Source organism: Geospiza fortis, unplaced genomic scaffold (genome assembly GCF_000277835.1).
Source record: "Geospiza fortis unplaced genomic scaffold, GeoFor_1.0 scaffold147, whole genome shotgun sequence".
In the NCBI taxonomy this organism is placed as follows: domain Eukaryota; kingdom Metazoa; phylum Chordata; class Aves; order Passeriformes; family Thraupidae; genus Geospiza; species Geospiza fortis.
In genome coordinates, this window is record NW_005054372.1 from 2,294,547 (window position 1) to 2,317,971 (window position 23,425).

The 23,425-nt window shown below is 40.3% G+C and overlaps 1 long non-coding RNA gene across 1 annotated transcript in view; it reads left to right on the top strand.

Moving 5' to 3' along the window:
• Positions 1-23,035, top strand: part of LOC115948302 — a 28,014-nt gene extending 4,979 nt beyond the window's left edge. The window contains exon 4 of the long non-coding RNA XR_004082134.1: positions 22,959-23,035. This is a non-coding gene — a long non-coding RNA (uncharacterized LOC115948302). The remainder of the gene's footprint in view (positions 1-22,958) is intronic.
• Positions 23,036-23,425: the final 390 nt, after the last annotated feature.

Sequence of the window (23,425 nt, forward strand, 5' to 3'; positions counted from 1 at the left end):
ACCCTGGCTGGATTCCAGGCACACACCAAAGTCCCTCTATCCCTCCCCTCTGCAGCCCTATGAGGGAGAGAAAATAATAACGAAAATTTCATAGGCTGAGATAAAGACTGGGAGAGATCACTCACCAAATACCATCACAGGCAGAGCAGACTTGAATTAGTGATATTAATTGAACTTATTACTAACAACATTAGAGCACAATAATGAGAAACAAACCTTAAAAAAACTTCCTCTCAGCCCTCCCTCATTCCCAGCTCTACCTCCTCCCCCAGAAGCACACAGAGACGGAATGGGGGTTCTGGTCAGCCCATCACACATTGTTCCTGGGAGAGGAGTTGTGCCTCTGCTCCACCCTGGGGTCCCTCCCATGGGAGAGAGTCCTCCATGAACATCTCCAACATGAGTCCATCACCAGGGCATCAGTCCTCCCCAAACTGCTCTTCCCTCTTGGACCCAACGTGGGTCACTCTTCTGTGTTGGCTCCGCTGGTCATGGGGGAAGTTTCTGGCAGCTTCTCACAAAAGCCACCCCTGTATCTCCCCTGCTACTAAAACCTGACCATAAAAACCCAAAACAAACCCAGAAGCTACTTGATTTCCTTCTTTGACAAATAACAGACAGAAACAGGGAAATATTCAAGGAACACAGGTTTCAAAAGACAATGAAAGGACCTGGTTCATCACTCTGTGAGACTGGAAAGCTGCACAGGTTTCTGGCATTCTGTCTTGTTTAGTCTTTCCTGTAATCAGGGGACTACAACTATTAACCTTAGTAATAAAAAGGAGAATGCTTAAGCTTGAATAAGATAGGAAAAAACCCCAAAAACAAACAAACAAACAAAAAAAAAAAGCCACAAAAACCAACCAAAAAACTCAGAAAATACTTTGGTAAATTCAAGTTGTCCCTGTGAGCTGGGATTGCAGTAGATGAACTCCAGACTTATTTGCTGCCTAAATTATACTACATTTCTCTAAATAGCATTTCCTGGCTCAGACTGACCCAGTGGAACTCACTCTGACGTGCATCAAGAATTGAGTGGTGCAATCTCAAGCAGTTCACAAGTATTGCTTTTGAGAATTATGGGGGACAGGTGAAAACAGAAACCTTGGAAAGATGTTGTTGCATATCCATTTTTTTTAAAGTGGGTGGAGTAGGAAGGCAGAAATGACAGAACATTAACCTTGTCAGGCTAGCTCTAACACTAAAAATACTGCAACAAAAAACTATTTTACAAGCCCCTAAAAAGCCAGCAACAGCAGAATTAATATCTCAAGGCCAAGTGGTGTCAAACAATGCATTTTATGCTAAAATGGATCCAAAACTCTTAAAAGAAATAGATGTGATATGCTGTGTTTTTACCTTAAAGACCATGAAAAGCTACTAATTTGACTTTTTTGTTTAAATCAGCTTGGGGAATATCCTGTAGATGAGTGGTCTCAGGCTCAGTTTCCTAAGCTAGTCCTGCCATTAATAGCAAAAAGTCTCTGACTGCTGTCCTGAGCAGCATGTGGGTAAACAAGAGGCATTTTGCTGTCTAACATTAAGGGATTTAAAGTAGCTTGAATACCCTCCTAGAGGTTTTTTTTGCTAAACGACTGCTCTAGCTGAAATTGTTTGAAGCTATATACAATTGCCTGAAAACCTAATGCCAAGAGCTGTCAGTGTTCACTGTCAAACTAGAAGGATGTCCTGTGACTTCCTGCAAAAATCTGTCCCATTTCTGGCATTTCTCAGTATTTCCATTTATGACTCATGCAAGAGCTTGGAGTGCTCCTTATGAAATTTGTATACAATCTGAAGTTTAATGTGAGTTTCAAGCTCTACAGGTGTAGAATTAAAATTCATCAGATGGAGTCTGAAATAAATAGGATGCACTTTGGCAAGGACAGGTGAAAAGGTAGGAATAGTCGGCTGCACAAATAGAAGATGGAAAACCACTAGATGAAATTAAGCTTTGGAGAAAAGGTTCAGATCTGCAAATTGAAGGGTTTGCAGTGTCACACACCTGCACTGTTTCTACCTACCTCCTTCTGACATTTAGAAGCAGGTGGGTTTTACGAAAGATGGGAAGAAATCCTCACCTTCCCTCCAGCTTTGGCATGGTCTCAGCAGTAATCCTGCCTCTCATCCAGAATATGATAATTAGAGAAAGATGGGAGCCCTGGAATACAAATCAGAGAGTGACAAGGATAATCAGAGCCCAAGGAAAAATGGCTTCTCAGGGGCAGTTGAAAGAAATGCAGTTGTTTAGGCTAGAGAACACTGAGAGAAAACAATAATCATGGGATGCATAAAAGGCTCTTGCAATTACTTTGAGAGCATTTCCCAGAGCAGGACACATCTTCCAGGACTGTAACACACTTTTTCTGGTAAGCAAAGCAAGTATTCACCTAATACAGGCCTGATTTTGGGTACTGAGCGGATCCATTCTCCTCATCCTAGATGCCTAGCAGCGTTTCACCTTATGGATCACATTGAGAGGTGATGTATAATCAGTTACAAAATACAAGTGTATAAGCTCAGTTACAGGCAAGTGACCAAACAGGCTGGTGAAAACCAAATTTTCCCAGTGGAATGCTGTGTATGGAAAACGTCTTTTCCTCAAAACATGACTGACATATTGTAGGTAAAGAGGACGCATAGTCTGCAAACTCTTGAAGGTTGGTGATGTAGCAGCAGTGTAGTCAGCTGATGGCAGAAGTTGTCTTTGTAGGCCTCCAATCCATTTCAGCTATGTACTTATTAAACCATATCAAATGCAAATGTAAAGGGGAAGAGAAGGAGAATGAAATACATGGCAAAAATTCAACTACCAGGTGAAGTGGTTTAGACTCACCAGCCTTTTTGTGGCAGAGAAGCTTCAGGGCAAATGCTTTCCCTCAACACCTCTGTCTGTCCAGCTGCACAGCCCTCTCCCCTCCATTAACTTTAGCAGGCTTTTAAGCACCTCATTCAGGCAGAGACATCCACTTGCCAGTGATTTATTTAGCTGGGGTTCTGAAATCTACCCTGAGTGCTTGCAGTCATTTTCATGATCCATTCACACCTGTTCTGGATATTTTCTTGATCTTACCTCCCCAGTATTTTCTCTTGATCCATTTGTTTCTCTGCCCCTTTCATGAGTGCAAGATTTCATATGAACAGCCAACAACCACCACCCAGGTACTCCTTACTGGTGCTTTGTGAGATGCTGCAGTGGAGACCCTTGATATCCTCCAGAAAGGAGCTGAATTACTTAAAAGAGATCTTAGATAAATTAACACAGACATCCTCTGCTGAAGAACTGGTGAATGTGTATATTTTAAGAGCATGTTTTCTGTTGCTGGGGATGAAGGTGGTGAGGATGAAGGTGGTGAGGATGAAAGTGAGCCTGCCCAACAGCTGCATCTCTGTCTCTCCACTTCTGTGGAGAGGGAACATCTTGCAACAACTGCACAGTAAAGAACATCCTGTCTCCATCCTGAGATGTCTGCACTCTGCTAAGATGTCTCCTGCCTTCACATTCAATTCATTTTTTGTAATTGAGCAGCTTTTGTCTGTGCCTCCTCTTGCCCAAGCATCAGACAGAATAGCTTTGCCTTCCATCTTTTGTAAAGACAGCACTTGTGGTTTTGTAGATGATGCAGGCTTCTGGGGGGAAGATTAAAATTTTCCAGCAAAACAAAGAAGAACTTCTGACTGAAGCATTTAAATTCCAAGTGTTGAGAGAGGGAACAAAGTGTAAGCAGAAAAGAAAGTGCATTCTCATTCTGGGTGCATTTTTCTGCATTCCTCATAACCCTGGGCTTGAATGGCAGCTGAGTAGCAGTGCTGCTTGCAGCAGTGTTTATTACCAGAGGCAAAGCTTTTGCTACGGCTCTGCTTTTAACTTTTGCAAAAAAACATTGTCAGTCACTGTGGAGACATTGACAGAAGCATCAGAGAATGTGTAGAATGTAAATATTTGTGTTGTGGCTGTAAAACAGACAAGCTAAAAAGGCCTAACTTCTCTAAAGTTCTTGGGGAGTGAACCTCAGAGCTGTGAACCCACTGGAGGAGCTGCTTCCCAAAATGTCAGCTTCTTTCTTCAGCAGAACAGTGTTAATCATAATGAAAGCTGATTATACTGCAGGTAATAAGGGGTATACCATCACAAAACTGTACACACATACAAAGATCAGTACTTTCCTTCATTTCTTACATCACTTCCTAAAAAATCCACCTGCAGAAAGGCTCTTGTCTGGCAATCTTCCAGATGGGAGTCTGTCCATACAGAGGCCTTCCACAAGAAAACACAAACAGAAATGCTCTTGACAAATGACCTAAAAGAGTCTGGCATCTATGCTGTGACCCAGCAAATCCATGCAAAAGCACCTGTCAGACTATTTGAGGGGAAAGGATTAGCATATCTGATAAACACATGGTAGGAGGGCGATTTCCTAAAAGGTTGGCTAGCAATTTTTAATAGGATTTATTCCCCTCTATGTGAAGGTTGGGCTTGATGATCTTGGAAGTCTTTTTGGACCCTAATGAGTCTATGATTCTGTGAATATGCATTAAATAATTTGCATTTTTAGCAGGAGCACACTGGTTTTATTCAGCCTTGCAAGGTAAATGTCCCTGCCCTTCCACCACCTTGCCTGCACTGCCTGTGGCAGAGCCTAAAAGATGCTTTTCACAGGACTGACAGGCTCCCCACCAGGCAGCCAGGTGTCTAACAGTCCTGGAAGTCTGATCTTGACCAGTATTTGCAAAAATTCACTTTCCATAAGTTTGCCTTGCATGTATTTTGGGCTCAGAATCACTGGGGCACCCTCTTCATACTGCAGTCAAGTTCAGGGGTTATACTTGACATTTGAATCCAGACCCATATGTCTTCCAAAACTATTCCAGTGCAGACAAGAGCTGTCTTCAGAGCAAGAGGAGTCACACTGTGGATCCTATGGGTTCAGACCTGTCCAGCTTCTCAGGGCTGTTACCTATCAATGGGCAGCTGAGAAAAACAAGAGCTGTTTGCTTCAGGAGGTGCTAGAATCTCTCCCACAGAAGACTTTTTAAGGATAGGGTAGATTTGTCAGAAATGTTATAGGAAGAGCTGAGCTTGTTGCAACACAGGGCAGAGACTACCTGACCTCTGCAAGCTCCTCTGAGCCATGCTGACTCTTTTCCAGGTCACTGGACAGAGCACCGTTTAGTTCCATTTCGGATTTCTGGATGCTGGTTACATCCTCTGCATTTGAAGCTGTTGAGATCCAGGCAGATTTTAAGCACATTCTTTCCAAAGGAAACTTGCAGAAAAAGGGTGGACACATTAAATGAGCAGTTTGCAGAGGAAAAGCTTTGTGCAACTCTTCAGGATATCCTTGCATTAGCAGTGGAATAAAACTGCTCTGCTTGCCGGCACTGACAAATGGGAAAAGTGCAAACAACTTAAATAGAAAGGTAGAGATGAGAAGGGAGAAAGGCCAAAGGGTCAGCTGCCTCAAAAATGAATTAACCTGTGTCCTGCCACTTAGAGCAGGTCTGAAGAGGCTGAAGTACTCAGGTTTTTCACCCTAAATATTTGTGTCTGAGAAGCAGCTCAGTGTAAGAGATCTTATTTAAATGGTGCAAAACTGGAAAATGTATGCCTCCTGAAGATGCAGCCTGCAGTGTACTCAGAGAGCTGACAAATGAGGAAAATGCCAAAGATGCTGCCTCCAAGGCCAATATGGCCCTCCAAGAACAGCTCCCCAGCATCACTTCAGCCCTTTCTGGGGTCCCTCAGAAGGCACTTGAGAGGAAGATATTTGCTGGATAAAGCAATTTAGCCACCCACTGTCTGCCACCTCTTCTTCATACTAACAAGAGGTGGGCAGAAGTAAGAGACTTCATCCCAAACCAGGGGGGCGTGGATTTATGTGACGGGATGTTCATGTCTGCCAGGGAAATGCTCACAGTTTGGTCAGACAAGAGGCCCAGTGAACTCAGTGGAGAAGTAGAAACCTCTTCAGTGAAGGCCTTAAATATTTAGTTGAAATTGAAAGACTTTATTGTAATAAAGTCTCTCATTTGGTATTAGAACTAGTTGTTTCTTTATTGCTATATATAGAAAGCCATACTTCCTCCCTCAGCTAATTTTTGTTAGCATACAATTTTTCACCCTTAGGGCCCAGTTCTGATTACCTTCACACTGATGGCACACATTTGTGTAACAACACTGGTCTGACAGCAGCAGCTCTCTATTCATGGTGGTATAAGCAAGATAGGAATCTGGCTCTCAAAGCTCTATTTAAACTTGACCTGGATGATTCATGCCTTTGAGATCTCAAAATGAGATTACTGCAAAGTGCTTTATAGTGGGCTGCCAAAAGGGCTAATCCATTCCCTGAAGCTAATGCACACTACAGCACCTTGATTGTTATCAGAGGTGGGCAGAGAGCGATCTGCCTACTCACTACTTGTCTGTCAGCATTTTCTGCTTTTTAGTGCCTAGAAAAGGTCTACAGTTTTGCTTTTAGCTTTTAAAGCTATTAACAGGCTGGAAATTGATGTTGCCAAGGACATCTGTAAATGTGCCTTGGGGATGTATAAATACTTTATTGTATTGAATTGTTCCCCTTTTTGTTAGCCACAGGAATCCTATCAGACTGACGAGGGTAATTTCCAGTGATGTCTCTCAAACTGAACATGAAAACAAGATGGTGACTCTGCCATGCCTTTCCCCTGGACCCCCCTCCACAAGATCAGATGCCCTCCATGAGCCTTTCATGATCAGATTTAAATTAATTTGAATTTGGAAGTTCCCTTGTGAATTTTCTTCTTTCACTACAAAAATTGAAACCATTTCTATCATAGCAAAGTTCTCCTCACATGTGATTTTTTTTTTCTGATACCTGAGGATCAAAAACAGAAGCTCACACAACTTTGCATTGTACCTACAGGCTTTGCAGTGTACTCCACAGGAGCAGCAATTGCAGCAGAGATGTATTTCTGGCTGTCATACAATTTGCTCAGAAATCCTTTCCTGTGAGTCCTGGTGTGCAGCACTCAGCTTTTGCATGCCTGTGCAGTGGCATAAGGCTTCATGTAGCTGTAAAAGCACTGGGAACCATACAGGAAGGAAAGATAAGTGTGTGCTGCAATACAGAACACCAGAAAACATTGCTGAAGGTAGGTAGAGAGTTGCAGGCTATTGTAGTGCACTGAATTTCCCCAGCCCCCTGCACACATGATGACTCTCTGGGAAGCTCAAATTAATATGCATTTTATCAGCCCATATTCTTTAATAATGCCTCTTTTAATAGGGACAGCTGGGTCCAGGGCAATCCCATCAATCAACACTGACAGCTGTGGCTGTGATATTTACTCCTCTGACTCTCTGCTGCACTTGCAGACCTCATGCCTGTGGAATTACACACCTAGTTTTAGGCTTCCAAATTTGAAATGTTTGAAAGCAGGAGATTGGTGAGATTTGCTGTCCTTAGAAGGATCTAGGAACAGTCACATGTGACAGCTCTTGAACATACCTCCACTTCTGCCTCACTGAAGGGAGGCAATGAACTGACACCCCTTAAATAGTGGCTCTGATCCTTACACTGGCTGGCAATTTGCTCATAAAGGTTGACAATTTCAAGAGTTAATGGTTACATTAGCCCTTGGTGGAAAATATTGGCAGTGAACTGCAATATTCCCATAATGAAGTCAGAAAAGAACCCACCTACTTTTATCTCCATTTCATAAATGCATGAATTTAGAGACCACACTGTCATATCAGTGATAATGTCAAGCATGCAAACTTACCTTTCTTCCACATCCATTGCTATGCTTCCTACTTCAGTGTTCAATTTCTTGCATTTTGTTGGCAAAGTACAAATCCTAAATTATTTTGATCATAATCTCCACTCTTAACTAGTTTTTAATCACAGAATACCTCGTTCCTGTTATGAGAGAAGGATATTATGGCACAAACTTTGGAAGCCAGTAAATAAAGCTACGCATTTTTTTTCCTTAGAAACCTTCCATGGCTATGCTTTGTTCCAAAAGTAATTTTAAAGGATTCTATTTGTTTATTTGTTTATGGAATCATATTTTGTATCATGCAACAGTCTCAAAAGAAGCAGTTTGTTACTGCTGCCTGTTTGGCATTGATCAGGCCACATCTGGCAGTCTGTGTCTATTGAATTTGTGGGGATGCTCCGACGAAGGCAGGAATGATGCATCTGACTCCATGTTCTTAGAAAGTTAATTTATTACTTTATTATACCATATTATATTAAAGAATACTACACTACACTATACTAAAGAATACAGAAAGGATACTTACTGAATGCTAAAAAGATAATAATGAAAACTCGTGACTCTTTCCGGAGTCCCGACACAGCTTGGCCCCAATTGGCCAAAGAGTCAAAACAACTCACAGCAGAATCCAATGACACAATCACCTGTGGGTAAATAATCTCCAAACACATTCCACACGAGCACAACACAGGAGAAGCAAATGAGATAAGAATTGTTTTCCTTTTCTCTGAGGCTTCTCAGATTCCCAGGAGTAAAATCCTGGGTGAAGGGATTTTTTCAGAGGATATGAATGCCACATGTGTCCAGCTCTGGGCTCCCAGTACAGGAGGAAGCTGCACAAACCTGAGCAGCCTCCCCTGCAGGCAGCCTGGGGCTGGAGTACAATGTGTGAGACAAGGCTGAGGCAGCTCCCCCTCCTCAGCATGGCCAGGAGCAGCGCTGGCTGCTGGGCTCAACTATCTAAAATGGAGGGAAGCAAAACACAGAGCCAGGCTCTTGCCAAGATGTATAACAGCAGGATGTGAGGAAACTGTGACAAGGTGAAAAAAAAAAACCAAAAAAACAGGGAAACTCCAGCTAGATGCTTGGAGAGAAAACTTAAGAGCAAGGAGATAAAGTGTGAAAACAAGCACTGCAACTGTGGAATATCCAGCCTTGGAAATACTCAAAACTCAGCTATATGACCATTAGCTCAATGGTCTCTGAAGCCGGGCTTCTGCTCTGAGCAGGGTGTTGGACTAGACAACTACACAGGTCCCTTCTGACCTGAATTATTGTGTGATTCTGTGTATCTGACCTTTTTGCTATAAGTACTCTTTGGGATCACTATTTGGAAAAAAAGAAGCAAGGAGAAACATGGGTCTTCCTTGTAGAAAGCAATCACTGTTAATGAAGCCAACCCCCTTCATGTAAGGGGCATGAGAAACCTAGAGGTACATTCATACACATGCATCCACCAAACCTTACTGAAAGTGGAAACAGGGAAAAAAACCAGCAGATTTTTAAAAGCAAACCTAAAAGTCTTGTGATTTCATCAAGTCCAAGCAAAAATGTAAAATAATTTGATCATAATTTTCATATCATAATTTTGCATTGTCAAATCCTCAGATGAACCTTAAGACTAAGGAGGAGTCATGTCTGAAAGTGAGGGTTGAGACAAAGAGCTATCAACTCTGAATGTGTATAAGGGATTGCTGGAGGCCTGAGATTATCTCCAAAATGTTATTTCTAAGTGTTTCAAAACTTTTTGGCCATATCACTTTGTTAACCTGCTCTTCCCTTCCTCTCCCACCTCTTTTTGTGCCTTTATCCATGGAAGCAGTTTCACAGAGTTGTGCCAGTGTCAATGTCTGCAAAGCAGTGAATGCACAGCTCCCCAGGGAATAAAGCACCTGCAGTAAGCTTTGCCTGGAATAGCAGTGAGTTCAGAAGTCCCAGAAATAGTCAAGGTCTTCCTAAGAAATGAGAGACAAAGGAAAATCCAACCTAGAAAAAACATAGGCAAAATATAGGGTTGTGAAAAGTCCTACAGCATCTCAGACCGACATTTTTGTTTTCTACAGATGCTTCTTTTGACATTCCTCCAAAAGTTTTGAGCATTCACTCCATAATAACTATTATTATGTATTATTATTACTGAAGGCCTGGATGGCATTCAGAGGTTTTAAAATAGCCATCTCTTACTCAATGTTTTGCAGTTTCTCTCTCTTCACGTTTTACATTTTGTCCAATGGAAACTCAAACTCTCAAGGAACAGAATGACCTGAGAGACCCTTGCACAAGCCGCACACATGGATGATTTTTAAACTGTTATTTTCACGTAAGTCACCATGAAAGGAGTTAAAAAATACCTGAATATGCAAAAAATCTTGGCCTGAAACAAAGACAGAACAAAACTTTAGCTGGGCTAATAGATACCACTTCTCAGTTTTTCCCTAAATTTATCTAACAAGGATTTTAACAGAAAGTAACTATTCCAAGAAAACTTCTACAATTTTTTCATGGCCTCTACTGATGAAGAACACAGCAATGGACTCATCAGTGCTCTGCCCTTCAACAGCAATGCACAATATGCAGGATTTTCAGAGAATGCCATGAGTTCCAGGAACTGAGGAAATAGCACTACTGTAGTTTGTGATGACCCTAAATCACTTGGACTTTCTCCTGTTCTTTCCCAACAGCTCTTGAAAGGATTTCTCTAGGTTTCTCGATGTCTTTTTGCATCCCAGGCACACTTCTTACATGTCCTCCCGCTCTGAAGCTATTTATTGTAGCAGGCTCTGTGCTTTTCTGCCTGAAATTCCTCCACTTTCTGAAGAGGGATTTTCCTATTAAAAAGACTCTTTCATGCCAGGAAGAGGTTAAAGATTTACCATGCATCAGCTGGGCTGTGGTAGCTTTATATGTGCATGTTTTTAGTTTGTTTCAAACAGAGTAAAATCTCAACAGAGCTCGTTGCCACTTCATATAACCCTTCTCTAATCATGGGTTAAGCATATGCATGCAATTACTGATAACTCTTATCATCTGCCAGTCCTCAGAGAAAATATTCTTACCTGCACATTGATTTATAACTAATGATTTGGACCAGGTTTTGCACTTGCCTTGCACTGGGGAGAAAGCCTGTACTCTGAAATCATTGCAGCTATTTAGGTGAGCAACTGCCTGCCAGCTTGAACAAGGGATTCCTCACAGAGACTCCTAATCCATCATAATCCATCCTTCAATTTGGTAACAAACAGTGGTTTTGAAGATCTGACTTGATTTGAAATTCAATGTGTTTCCATCTGCTAGCCAAATTTGTACAGTAATACAAACACACTTGGTATCCAAAGAGCATTCATTGCTTGCATGTCACTGTCCTTGCACTTTAATGTCCTAGAGATGATTTAGGGACATCTGCCATTTTCCTTGATTTAGGAAAGATTTAGAGATTTAGCAAAGACTTTAGTTTTGTGGGCTTAAAATCCCTTACAAAAGCCCAGGTTTTGTGTGCCTTGTATTTAAACCAACATCCTTGAAGAGCAGATATTTACATCAATAGAGGTGAAGGTACCTTTTGTTTAATGACTACAGAAAGAGATTTAGGCTATATTTTTCTTTTATGTCCAGGGGACCATATCTTCCACATAGCTAGGAAGAACTACCTGAAATGTTTTTGAACTTTCCAGCCTGCTGGTTCTCCACTCCCACATCTCCATCGACAAGAGCTGGAGCAGCGTGAGATAAATGCAAACACACAGAATGCAGCTTCAGAGCCCAGATTTCCTTCTGCCTGTGGAGAAGCTACAATTAGGCCTCTCTGATTAAAAGAAAGTCTGCAGCAGCCAAGCACTGATCAAGTTTGAACAGCCTAATGACTTTGCTAGCACATGATGTTTGATAATAATCTCCAACAGACCACTGATGATACAAATCCCTCTTTTTGGAAGGGAGTGATAAAGCCCCTTGTTCTACCTGATTAACTTGTACATACCAGGCCATGATCCAACTGTTCCTCAGCCACCTGTGCAAGTGAAATGAGGCTCTGCTCCTGCAGCAATTTAGTTCCCAATATTTTCAGGCTGATAAAAAACAGACCACCTCATCTAATAATAATTTTTACATAATCCTTCTTATTTTTAAACCAGCCTGCCCACTTTATATTGCATATAAGCCATGGCTGTATTTACTACCACAATGAACAACAGCATCTCCTCCAGAATTAAAATCTAATGACGCATAAGCATAACTATGCCCTTATATTCCTATAGATGAAACTTAGATATATATTTTAATTGTGAAACAACTGTGTCTTCATCTAGAGAACAAGTAAGTTCTAATAGATCTTAAGTTCATGTAAACTCTGGGTAATTTAAATTGAGTTTGTTCTGTGATAAATATTTCCATTTATCATATGATAGAAGTGGTTGGGATTCACACCTGCACAAGTAGCTACCAATACATGGACAAGAGTTCCCACTTTTCCAAAAATCAGTAGCAATTCCTGCCTCTGTATGGTTGCAATACCATTGCATGGTTGTCTGAGCAAAAAGCCATGAAAAGGTAATCCCACAGTGACTGTGAACTGACTCATTCAATCCCTGCATGGTTCAAACATACACAGAATATGTATACAGCAGTCTCCTTGCTAGTTCTGCTTCCAAAGCTTCAAATTTATGTTCTGGAAATGTACTCACTTTCCATCATATGAAAAAATCTGGAAAAAATCAGAAGTATGGAGTTGAAGTGCTACTTTCATCTTTCATTTCTATATCCTTAAATATAGCAATAAAATGAGAGCAGTTCCATGCTGACAACCCAAAGGCTATGGGGCACTAAAGCCAATTAAATGGCAATCAAGCCTTCAAGTCACAAAGCAGATGTATCAAAGGCCTTGAGCTGCTTCCAAGGAGAAAACATTCTGTAACTCTCTATTTATACAGTTTGAAACATCATAAGCATTTTCTCTGAGGAATTTACACAAACAAAACCTTAGCAATTCACTAAATATTCAAACAATGTGATTTCAAAAATCAGACAAAACCTAACTATTTATTTATTGCACTGTTGAACCTCAAGTGCACATTTTACCTCCCTAAAGCAAATTCTGAAGCTAGCTAATCAATACTCAAGCAAATCACTGATTTGTTCCATAAATATGAATGCATTCACATGCTTTGCAGTGTAAGGAAAAAGTGACATTCCCAGAAAATGACTAAGTTCAAATACTACATCTCCTGGCAAGAAAAAGTTTGAAATTCTGCCAGCTGTATGCAAAAGATAACCTAGTATGACTTTGATTTCTAGAGGTAGTAACAGACTGATTTCTTTCCCTGCAACAGATTTAGCCAAACACAGTTTTAATGCCAATTTTTCTACTGAAGTAACTGGGGGGAAAAAAAAAGCCAAGAACAAAAAAAGCCAAAACCATACTCATTTGGCAGAAAGAGAGGAAGTTTGCAAGAAATATTATTAAAGAGAAAGTGAAAATTTTATATACAGATAAAATTATGACTGTATTACCTCAGGGGCTTTTTCTTCAATAAGAGATAAGCATTAAAATTTTAATTCTGGGCCTGAGTTTGCTGCCTAACAGCTTAAACCTTTACATTTGGCCAAAATAAATGCCACCATTTTAATTTGATGCTGCTTGAAAGCCTCACAGATGGAAGTAATTCCACAAAATATAAAGCAATTTGGAAACAAAAGCTGCTGGTTTACATCCCCAAGTGAGCATTTAGGCAGACTCACCCAAACAATGATGTTCAGTTTAACCAAACTATCTGATGAGGAGAGATGCCCTTTCCACCTGAGAAAACCCACCTCCACAAGTATTTTAATCAGTTTTTAAAAGAGCAAAAAACCACAAAGCAGGACTGCCTTTGTCATAAAGAACCTGCCCCTGTTCTGGGAAGGTAACCCAGGAAGGAGGGCCAGAGGAAGGAATTCACTTTTGGATCCTGCCACAAAGCTGAGGGCTTTGAAATACCTTCAGGTTTGGTCACCCACAGCAGAAGGAAACCATTGTTTGCTGCCAATATCTGACTTTATGCACAGAGGGAAGGTTTTTGCAGCAGCTGGTGAATGCAGCACCTCCTGAGTGCCTGTTGGAGACCCTGCTAAGTTCCTTGCAAAGTAAAGCCCTGAGACTCTTGTCGGCATGTCTGCACTTTGTACTTGCCTGGCAATTTTCCAGCTCCCTTCCCACCCAGCCTGGAAACCTGCCCAGAGTGTAGGATGCTAGCAAGCATCATTTGGTTTGTGCCGTTTGGCTTTGTTGTCAACAGTTGGGCTTAAACTCTGCCATACATCTGGCACGGTTTTGCACGCTCATGCTGCTACTCACATTTTCTCAATATCCTCCAAGTTAAAGGTGGGAAGGGAAAGAGAGTATTCTCCTAGACTGTCCATGTTTGAGAATTTTTTGTTCTTCTCAGAATGGACATCCTGACAGAAATCATTGTTTTTCTTTTTTCACTGTGGTATTTCCCCTCCCAGGACAGCAGAGCGTCGGGAGGCGATAACCAAGAGAAACCTCCATAGAGGGGATCCATCCTCTGGCCCTTTTGTGGCTCCTCCTTTACTTCACATGAACATTTTCCCCCTTTTCACATATCCCAAACCTTTCCCATTCTTCAGTCCTAAAGTGTACCTGGAGGAAAGGTACAGGAGAGCTGCCCTCTGTGACTTCCACCTGCAGGCAACTTGCTGGTCCCAGAACCAAGCTTCAGCCTCCATCCAATCACTGCAGACACCTGCCAGGAGCAAGCAGGGCTTTTCATGGTCTGGTACCAAGACATGTGGGCAAAAAAGGTAAAATAACCAACACAAATGCTAACTGAGAGCAGTAGCTGCTTTGGTTTGGGTTTTTTTTTTTTTCTCATCAGCTTCACAAGACCCATGTCTGCATTGACTGGATCTTCAAGAAAACATCATTTACCTATGACTTGGTACCTGAGAAAGGTAGAAATGACATGAAGAGCCCACCAAACCCTCTTGCAGCCCTCCAAGCTGTCTCAATTCTAGGAAAGAAGGAGCTGATGATTCTCCTGGCAAGCTCAGTCTCTCAGTCTTTTCATGCCCATCTTGGGCATTTTGCCTCAGCCATGCTGAAAAACTGTTCTGCCAGTGGCAGGAGTTTTGGGGAAGATCCAACAAAATTGTTTTCACCCCAGGACATCCAAACTATACCTCTTTTGCCCTCCCTCTGACCTCCTGAATCAAGGAGAGGTTATGGTCCTGCTGGTCCAGTCTAACAGATACTCAAGGGCAACCAAATTCCACACCCTGGATGGATGTCCTCACTCATCTCCTCATGGCTGCCTGAATTTGTTACAGATAGTTTTCCTTCACTCCTTCTTTCTGACATTTTATCAACAATTTCCCCAGCCTTCAGTGGGGAAACATCACTTCTGGAAAAAAACCAAAAAATTACTTTGTTCAACTGAAGCAATATTTCTGTAAACTATTTATAAATCTGTCTTTGAGTTTAAGTGGCTGTAAATAGCCAGTGCCACAAACACAGCTGTGCCACATCTCAGGCTGAAAATAAGGGCTTTTCTCTAACCAGGGACCTCCAGGCAACGTTTTCAGTTTTCTAAGTGCCTTTATTTATGGTAGACATAAAACCAACCCAGAGCCCCCAAATATTTTGCCTTGTTGGTGTGCAAAACCATGCCTGATTTGCAGCACACCTCAAATATCAGTGCAATATGGAAGGATGAGTCAGTAAAATTCATTAACACAAATAAATTAATTAGCCCAAGTAACTGTCTTCTTTTCATTTGAATTAAAGTAGAAAACTAAGAGAAGTCTATCAAAAGTTCTTTAGGGAAGGCAAAGCGCATTCAATCAGTCTTTACAGAAATCAGGTGTAAGGCAAGTCACACAGCATTGAAGATTCTTATTTTTTGTGAAAAACAAAAATTATCATGAGGAAACCACTGTGCTCAGCAAAGCAGTAACTCACCTCTCCCATAAGAACATTTGTTTTGGCTTTTACTGATGAAACAGACCAACTTCAGCTCTGAGGTTTTTCACCAACACTGAACATAGTCCAGGCCAACAGGATTTTAACTGTCACAGATCCAGATGGCAGAGGGGCTTGAAACAAGTCCCAGGCAGCAAAAAGACACTTCCCAAACTGAAGGTGAGTCTCATAATAAAGCCATATGTGAAGTACCAAAAACACATGGAGCACACCAATAGGGAATCAAGTAGAGCATGATGATTTAGTCTTTTTTTTTTTTTTTAATACCCCACAAAAAGCACAAGGTGCCCCTGCCAGATACCTTAGGGGGAAATCAGCTGAAAGAACTCATCCTGCCAGCAGCCTGAAGTATCACGGCTATCCCTGAGCTTCCCATGGCCAGCATCAGGTGACAGCTTCTCCTTTCCCACCACAGATGTACAGATTGCTTATTTATCCCTGCAGTATTTACTGGGAGCTTCCTACCTTGCAGCTCACGTCTGTCTTCCAAATGCTCATTACACTATGACCTCACAGCTGTGCTGAATTCTGTAATGCTATTTTCTGTCAGCACAGGGATTTAACAGAAAATTTAATGTGGATAACCAGAGAAATGCTATTTCTGACAGATGAAAATGGTGCTAAGAGCAGGAATACCTACACTGGGCTGGTGGTGCAGAAGAGGAGAAATTTGTTTTCCACTGAATGTCCACAGGGACCATCAAGAAAAAGCTACTAATTTTGACAATTACCAAACTCTACAGCAGGCCCAGCCAAAAAGCAAGCCCTTCTCTTGATCCAACAATACTGCGGTTATTTTATCAAGATCAGGTTAAGTAGTCGGTAGCAGCAGATAAGGAGTGAGAAAGACTTACTGTGATATTCCACAACTCTGCAGCAGGTTCTCCCCACATCTCTAGCAAACCCTGGAAGTTTGGAGGTAATTCCCCACATAAAGATAGCTGCCCCTTTTTCACAGCCCCATATGCACAGTTTATTCTTTAATATTTTTGAAAATACCACGGCCTCCGTTAGAAGTCTTAGGCAGGCAGCCTTGATCCAGCTGTCCTCCCTCCTGCATTTGGTATCTGAGAGAGCCATTTTGAGACACAAGGAAGAGTACATTTGTATTTATCTGAGAGAAAACTGATAGACCAGATCTTTATTAATCAAAGTCAATGAAACTGCACGGTTGAGAATGTGATCCAGTGTTTACAAACATACATTTTGCAGCCAGACTGTTTTGGTGTAGTTTCTCCTCCAGAAAGAGTATTGCCATACATCTTCATTTATTCTCCTAACGAAATTAATGAGGTATTTAGTGGCACAATTTATAGGACGAAAAATTAATGGCATTGCATTCTCAGCTTATGTGAAAAGGAATTATGGTACTTCAGCAAAACAAATAGAATTCATCTGTCCACACGTAGTAGAGTCCCAAACTAATTAAATAGGCTGCTTATCTCAGATATAAAATTCAGGCTTCATCTTTCAACATGAGAGGTCTGAGGAGGGAAGAATATTATGGTCTATCAGCTACATAGATATATATAAGAGTCTGAATTAATCTTTGGATGTCTCCCAGAGAAACTGAGAAGGTTCTCATGTCTGTAGAATACAGAGAGTAACCAGAAATGGTTATATTTTGTACTTCTTTAACAGGACCTTGTTCAAGTTCTCTGTAAGAGAGAAGACTTTTCTAAGGTCACACACTTCTAATTTACATTATCAGTCCTAGTCCCACAAACTGCATAGTTTTGAATTTAAGTATCAGACTTTTTTTTAGATGGCAAATGCCTGATCATCTTTCTTCTGCTATGAGAACCAGGAGAAGCATGGTGAGAGTAAATTAAACCCCAAGGAATACATCCCCAATACTGTATGTTCAGCCAGTGTCAAGAACAAAGACCAAGTTCAAATGCATGCAGAAAACTTACATTAGTAATGAAGTGAGAGCTTAATGATTATAAAAGGAAAAGATCCTAAGGGAGTTGGGAAGAAACTAAATTGTAAGCAATACACAAATAATCTTTTTGTCTTTTATTTCTGAGTCCTCTCTGTGGTGCCTGGTACTGTGTCTTGACAGAAGTTACTATAGGCCATGGATTCCAGAATTTAACGTGCTGCTGGAATTTTTGTACTATTTGAGAGCAAGAGTGAACCCTTGAAACTGCCTAAAATCTGAACAATTCTTAATATCTTTTGCTGTTCCTCAGAGCTTTCATCACTTTTTCAGCAGCCAAACTGCCCAGCTGCTGCAGGGATTGGCCCCAAACTCCTGACTGCTGCGAGCGTGCCTTGCTTGTTCAGTTTGAGCGCCAGGTTTGCACCTTCCCTTGGAAGCTGACAGGAAAACTGGTCAGAAACACAGAGGCAAATCCAGGGGTAGTCTTGGAAACATGAATCAGGGAAGAAAACTGCAAAGCTGCTCTTCAATCATCTGGCACAAATTATTGTCATTTGTATCTGATCTGCCCAATACCTTGATGATCTGCAATTAAACAGTAACAACAGTTAAATGTTATAATTTCACAACATTCTCTAGATATATGAAACACAGGCAGGTGTTATTTAAATGCATTAATTCAGCCACCTTGAGAGTTAAATTGACAAGAAACAGTGTGAAGAACTGAATTCCCTATGTTCCTTATAAAACATAAGTGAAATAACAAGAAATAAAATTTCTTACTCATGTGAAAAAAATCACAGATAAGAAGAAAATAACTGCTTAGACTAGACCTTATCAAAGAGGCTATGCTAACTAAAAATATTTAAAGTTTTTAAATCTTTAATAATCAGACTGATATGGGACTTCAGCTTACAATGAAATTTTATGTGGCATCCTCAGAAGAGAACTGCTTTTCTACATTCGGTTCATGATTTACTACACAGAACAAACTGAGGTATCAGAGCTCAAGTAACAGCTTCAGTAGCACTACAGATATTTAAAAATCTCTGCTGTATAAATAGGTATAGAACCCATAGTAGAAGCTGTAGTTAGATAGGTTTAGAACCAGACAGTACCACCACTGGCATGAAACACCCACTTGGACTTGGGACTTGCACCCACCTTTATATACTGTGAGATAGGAAAGGGTATCAGGGCATGCAAAATTAAAGCTCTCAAAGAGAAAAGTGCAGGCACACAAATGTCCACAAGTGGAGGACAAGAACAAAAGGCAGCACACTACATCAAAACAAATATCGTCCTAAGAGATACCCTGGGGGAAGATCCATTAAGATGCAAAAATACTCAAGAATAATTTTTAAGTGCCAATTAGTGAGATACCCACTCCTGCAGCAGCATGCATCTACTTCTAGGTAGCTCATGCAAAATCATCATGAAGTTATGCCCACTGGGAGCAGGTGCTTCAATTAGAGGTTACATTTATAATGTAATTAAATGCCTAATTTATTAAAAGGAATGCAAATCACCTCAGTTTCTAAGTGGCAGCAGTGACATTTAGAGCATGCTATGCAACACCTTTGTTTTAGGAATTAAGCAATGTATGCCCTCAGTGATAGCAGCCCCAAAATGGCCTGTTGCTCACTGGTCTCTTGAGAGCCCCAGTGAGCATAAAAAGTGAGAAATGAGATCATAACATTTATGAGAGACAACTGGGACAGTCACAATAAACAGTATTTCATGGAGGTTTTGGAGGTTTTTTAATTTTTCCTTTTTATATCAAGAACTCAACACAATTATCTAATGTTTTTTAAAATATTTTTATACAAAAGCTTTTAATTGGGTTTTTTTAAGTATTTCAATGGTTTGCAGCCATAGTGGCTTGCCTTAGCTCTGAGAGTAGAGTCACCTCTTTGAGCTGTCGTGCCTTTTGTGCCTGTTCCTCAGTAGCTCTCTGGTGTGCAATTGAGCATCTGGTTGATGTCTAGCATTCCCATTGCAAGACCAATTCCAGTGATTTGTTGTAACAGTAAGTCCCATAATGTAACAGGGAAAGATTAGAAACAAGCAGCCCTGCAGAATTGCTAAAATACATAATCATTTGTACTGGTGTTTAACTCATATTCCATATGATCCATTGTTAACAAGACAGCTGCTTAACCACAGGAAGTTATTTATACATTGGATAGACATGCTGGGAAAAAACGACACCAAAATATCCAATACTATAATGGGACATACATAAAACAAAAGGATCCTATGTATCTTTTCAAAGAATTACTTAAAAATATTGTTCATTGAGTAAGACTTTTTTTTTAGGTGAGAAGATGCGAAAATCTCTCACTGGAAAAATTCTGAAACAAAAAAGAAAAACAAAGATCAAGCACTGCAACAACATCTCTTTCCCCCCAGCACAGGAGCAAAACGTGGCAATACCTCCATGCAGTGACACTCCTTCAATCCAGAGCTCCCAGAGTCCCTGGTGAAACAGTCCTCACATCTGATTTTCACCTTTTTTCTTCTTGTCTGGGAGTAAATCCTTCCAGGATTGAAGGTGTGTGGCTCAGTGGCTGCCCACATATACTCCAGTGAAGTCAGTTGGACTCTGATTTTGTACAGGCAAGTACCTCCCAACTTGCTGCAACATTAAAGCCAAATTCTGCAGCCTGCAAAACACAATAAGGACATCTTTCTTAATGCTTTCTGGTCTAATTTTCAGCTTGTTTACCCACCTGTCTTTTCTCATTTGATTGCTATTAGATGATTTAATAAGAACACAAATAACTCTCACCAAAACAAAAGTAGATGGAAAGGTGTCCTGGTTAAAATGTTTTCTTCTTTGAACTCAGGTAATCACATCTACTCAAATTCTCATCTCCTGATAAAACATAAATAGTCTATTGAGGCCACGAGAAGAAATGATTTACAGCTGCCTTTTTCAAGTGCTTTATTAACTGTATGCAATGTCTATTGAAATAAAATGCTTTCCTCCAAATGTGTAAAGGCACAGAGGCCTAATATAGCAGGCTAGTGATTTTTGATCATCATTTGATTACTTAGGATTTTAAGAACATATGTGATAAAGATCATTATACTTATGCGTATGCATTTGTCTGCTTATACATGAGAGTATTTTCTTTGCCTATTTTGGTGTATTTCCAATACAATAATCTTCAGAGAGATAATATTTTCACCACTTTTTATGTGTGCAATTTCATGTTGTTACTTGTAAGCAGCCCACTCTGCACCATACTGTTGAGATCTAACTAGACAATCAGAAAACCAGTGTGGAAAAATAGGGATCCTTCATGCCTAACACCCATCTGTACATTGAGTTTAGACTAAGTAACTTTTAATACTTGTTCATTTCAAATGCATTTTTCTTTTCCTCTTACCTCAGCCCAGGAAAAGCCCCAGAAGTCAATTCAATTCAAAATTATAATGATGAATAGCAGTTTGCTCTGGAAAACAAGCAAATGTGGAGCTCTGTCAGACCTCTGGCTGGTGCCACACTGTCCCCATAGAGTAGTGCCCATGAATATTTCTCAACTCTTTTTACCTTAGTTAGGATATTGCTACCACAATACAGAATTTTACTGCTTTGAGAATTTCCTAATTTCTACATGGTAAGGTTCTTTTTTTTTTCCCCACCCATAAAACACTTAGAGAGTTTTATACCATCTGTGCAGAAAAACCTAGGCAGGTCACCTGTTGGATTCCAGATGGAACATAAATATTTGGCTTGGGATACTGCAGTTTTAAATAAAACTGCAGTGGCATACTACCACTGAACTATTCCTCTTTATTTACTGACCTTGCATCAACCTTGGAAAACAGCTCCTCTTGTGTGCTGATAAAACCCAAGAAAGTTGTTCCAAATTATTTCATATGTTCTCGTACCTTGCACAGAAGGGCTTTTAATTTGTCAAATATAATTGAGTTTGTATTGAATAAACAAAAGAAATATGTGAAGAATTTATGAACAAGAAGGAAATAAAGAATAGATCTTAAGAAGAATAATCACTTTCTCACTGCAAACTCATATTTCTGTCAAGGGCATAAAAAAATCTGTTTTCCGGCAAATTTTCAAGTCAAGGCAAATCACATATAGCAGCCTAAACATCTACTTCAGTAAATAGAATCTCCAAAACATTTCAGACAGTCATTATGGGGGCTTTACCTGTATCCACAAACATGAAAACATCATCTGCTCTAACAAGATAAAACCAGGCTGTCCCCATGGCCTGACCAGGTCTGAAAATGGACTGATAGCATTACAAGGTACTGCATACTATGACACTGGGAATTTTCAAAGTAATGAATTTTTCCATAAGAAAGAGAAAAAGTCAACATATATAAGAGCTACTAGTACTGTCTATGTATTTGCATATTCTTCAGCAGTATTTACCAGTTACAGTTAAATGGACAGTAACTTCTGCAGCAAAATAGTTAGATAGCAAATAAAAGCACTCAAAAAAACTCCCCCAAAACCCCAAAAGAAACAATACAAGAAACTTGCCACAAATTTGTTTAATTCTTTGCTGGCATGTACCTCACTCCAATTAGAAACATGCCACACTAAGGGGAACAATATCATTTGGTTAGCCAAGATTCTGGTGCAAGGGGTGGATGCTCTGCCTCCCAGCAAACTGCAGTCCCAGCCTCTGCCTTGTCTTTCAGACAGGAGAATGAACTCCCCTTCCAGCCATGGGGTCTTATAAGGTTACATTGCCTCCATGATTAATAAGCCTGTGACTGCTTTAGCTCCTAGAAGTACGAATTACACCTTTACCATAACATCCCTAATGAAAAGGAAAATGATCTGTCTGAAAAGTAGGACACAGAGCCAGGAAATTAAGAAAATGAGATAGCAACTTATTTCCAAGGGCTGCTGAAAGTACTGCCAGGAGCAGAAGTTATTCTCCCTAAGAGATTTTTACCAATCCTGCTTAGTGGTTGATGGTCACCTAGGAATGGTCAGTTCCCTTGTCTTAACCATCTAAATAAATTATTCATCTCATTCCCTAAATAGGACTGGCAAATTTTATTACTTCCACATGAATAGCATTAGTAATATTTGGAAATCATCTTTGGAAAGATGGTCAAAGTTTTCCTGAGCTTCACTGGAATATCAACATTAAATAATAATAGTGAAACTTTTTCTGCCAGGAATCTGTTATCTCTGCTCAAACAACACAGCCTGAAGCAGATATCATCAGCTGTTATGATGCTGGTAATATACTAAACACTGTCATTCCACATTTAAGGGATCCAAAAGAACAGCAATTGCCTTCATTCATTTGTACTATGAAATTTAAAGAATGCTTCTTTTTTCTGTTTCAGTGGTATCTTTGGACTTGACATCAGTCAAGAAACTGTGACTCCAAAGAGAAAATGACTGAGACAGAGTATTTCTCCACTACCCTCTAATTTTAAATGACAGGTGCAGATATGTCTCAAGAGACTGACAGTTTTCTTATTGTGCTTTGCATTTGAAAGGCATGTGGGGGTTTATTTCAGAATGTTTTTATTTCTTCTCTTGCTGTGTCAGTGGCCAAGTTTGAAAGTCAAGCCTTGTAAATCACACAATTCCTGGAAATGAGTTTCAGACCTCTGAATGCTGACTCACTGGCAGTTAAGTGCTTTTTCGTAAGTAGCTCAGTAACTTTTAGAGCCAGGATTTTCAGAAACAACCTTCTGTACTACAGACTGTTGACAGTAAAATTATGTGCCAGTTTAAGGTTGAATAGAGGACTTTTTATTACCTGTCTCAATTGCATTCATTGCACTGATTAATTAAATGGCCAGAA